Raw genomic sequence first — 3122 nt, 5'->3', positions numbered from 1 at the left:
CAGTGGCCTCCCCCGTAAATAGCTTAAACCCACGGTCCCAGACGGGGATCGATCCGCTGGTATGCGAATGCTAGGCGATCACGTTAGCACTGTACAGGAAACTACTTCAATGTGCTTTACATTGAAAGATTAACTGAGAGGCAAACGTAATATGTACACAATACTCTTTTTAATCACAGTTATCATTAATGATAGTTGGCTGCGCTGCTTGGAAATAAAAATGGTATATATGCCATTAATTCATAAGTCTTGAATGTAAATTATCAGCTAATTCAATTATATACTGAGGAGCCAGAAAAAATATGATTTATTTTATGATGAGGGAAACGTTGGATTATTTGATAACAATCACTTAATAATGGAGATAAGATAATTACAAATATCATCAGTAAATGTAAGTTTGTAGTAGGAGGACACACCTAAAACAATAGCAAAAAAAAAAGAAAAAAAAATTCCAAGATATATTTCATGACATAAAGAGAACGTAAAACATCGGAATAAATCCTACACGTATGGCTCCTATTCATGGAAATCATTTTGTACTGTCTAACAATATAAAAGGCAACGTCAGCACAGTCTTATTTAGTAACCAAATACCGCGCGGAGAATCAACACCCGCCAGTAATATGAGAGACAATACTATCGATTGAATGTCAACAAGAAAAGAAAGGGAAGGTGGCGACCCCTTTGTCAGAATAGCCTAGATGAATTTTGAATTTCCTTACAGTTTGGGACCCTCTCTTGGGTGGTTAAGCTCTGGGAGATTTCTCTTGGGAGGTTAGGCTCTGGGAGATTTCTCTTGGGAGGTTAGACTCTGGGAGATTTTTCTTCGGATGTTAGGGTCTGGGAGATTTCTCTTGGGAGGTTAGACTCTGGGAGATTTTTCTTCGGATGTTAGGGTCTGGGAGATTTCTCTTGGGAGGTTAGACTCTGGGAGATTTTTCTTCGGATGTTAGGGTCTGGGAGATTTCTCTTAGGAGGTTAGACTCTGGGAGATTTTTCTTCGGAGTTAGGGTCTGGGAGATTTCTCTTGGGTGGTTAAGCTCTGGGAGATTTCTCTTGGGAGGTTAGGCTCTGGGAGATTTCTCTAGGGAGGTTAAGCTCTGGGAGATTTCTCTTGGGAGTTTAGACTCTGGGAGATTTTTCTTCGGAGGTTAGGCTCTGGGAGATTTGTTTTGGGAGGTTAGGCTCTGGGAGATTTCTCTTGGGAGGTTAGACTCTGGGAGTTTTTTCTTGGGAGGTTAGGGACTGGGAGATTTTTCTTCGGAGGTTAGGCTCTGGGAGATTTCTCTTCGGAGGTTAGGCTCTGGGAGATTTCTCTTGGGAGGTTAGGCTCTGGGAGATTTCTCTTGGGAGGTTAGGCTCTGGGAGATTTTTCTTCGGAGGTTAGGCTCTGGGAGATTTCTCTTGGGAGGTTAGACTCTGGGAGATTTTTCTTGGGAGGTTAGGCTCTGGGAAATTTCTCTTGGGAGGTTAGGCTCTGGGAGATTTCTCTTGGGAGGTTAGGCTCTGGGAGATTTCTCTAGGGAGGTTAGGCTCTGGGAGATTTCTCTTGGGAGGTTAGACTCTGGGTGATTTTTCTTCGGGCTCTAGGAGATTTTTCTTCGGAGGTTAGCCTCTGGGAGATTTGTCTTGGGAAGTTAGACTCTGGGAGATTTTTCTTGGGAGGTTAGGCTCTGGAGATTTCTCTTGGGTGGTTAAGCTCTGGGAGATTTCTCTTGGGAGGTTAGTCTCTGGGAGATTTTTCTTCGGAGGTTAGGGTCTGGGAGATTTCTCTTGGGAGGTTAGGCTCTGGGAGATTTCTCTTGGGAGGTTAGGCTCTGGGAGATTTCTCTTGGGAGGTTAGACTCTGGGAGATTTCTCTTGGGAGGTTAGGCTCTGGGAGATTTCTCTTGGGAGGTTAGACTCTGGGAGATTTCTCTTGGGAGGTTAGGCTCTGGGAAATTCCTTTGAACTGTGCAATGGCTCACTTAAGCAGAGGGACAACATCCGTGACTGGCGAACACCAGACTGGGGTTCGAGTCCCGCTTAGACTCGTTAGTTTCTTTGGTCGTTGTAACCTAACCATCCTTGTGAGCTAAGGAATGGGGATTCGGGGGCCCTATAGTTCTACCTGCTGAGTCATCAGCAGCCATTACCTGGCCCTCTTAGGTCCTACCTTGGATGGAGAGGGGGCTTGGGCGCTGATCATATGTATATATGGTCAGCCTCTAGGGCAGTGTACTGCTCGATAGGGCAAGGTCACTGTTCCTTGCCTCTGCCATTCATGAGCGGCCTTTAAACCTTTAAAAGCCTGTGAGATTTCCCCTGAGGTAAGGTATTGGAGAAACGATATGGAATGGGAGGAAGAGTATTACTGAACTAAAGCGTTAGAGGCCTCCTGTTTTTTTTCTAGTAAATTGAGACCCATTATTTCCAGCTGATTGACGGAACTGTATAATAACCTGAGAACCAGATGAATCTCTCTCTCTCTCTCTCTCTCTCTCTCTCTCTCTCTCTCTCTCTCTCTCTCTCTCTCTCTTTTAAATGATGAATAAGAATGCGTAAGATAGGTCAAGTATAATTGATATTTGAATATTTCGTTTAAATACACTAAATAAAAAGTGTACGAATGTGTCAGTGTCCTTTATGCTTTTTTCTTTTCTGAGGCCACCTATTGTTATGGGAAACGACTTCGTGTTCAATATACAGCCCATCAGCCTATACAGCTCTTAAATCTTCTTCTGTTACTGTGTTTTTCCAAATGTGTATGGGGTAAGCACGGTATTTTTCACCATGTATTGGTTTGATATATTGATTATATCAAGTATCTCTTTTACCCCCAAAGGACGTACTGGTACGTTTCATAAAACACATCCCTTTACCCCATAGACGTACCGGTACGTCCCTGCAAAAAAACTGCTATTTATCATTTTTTTTTTTTTTTTATAATTTTTTGAGAAAATTCAGGCATTTTCCAAGAGAATGAGACCAACCTGACCTCTCTATGACGAAAATTAAGGCTGTTAGAGCAATTTGAAAAATATATACTGCAAAATGTGCTTGAATAAAAAATAACCCGGGGGGGTTAAGGGTTGGAAATTTCCAAATAGCCTGGAGGTAGAAGGGGTATATTGTTAGCT

This window comes from Palaemon carinicauda, chromosome 35, assembly GCF_036898095.1.
Source record: "Palaemon carinicauda isolate YSFRI2023 chromosome 35, ASM3689809v2, whole genome shotgun sequence".
In the NCBI taxonomy this organism is placed as follows: Eukaryota; Metazoa; Arthropoda; class Malacostraca; order Decapoda; family Palaemonidae; genus Palaemon; species Palaemon carinicauda.
The sequence above is the reverse complement of the archived record's forward strand: the minus strand, read 5'-3'. Positions refer to the sequence as shown.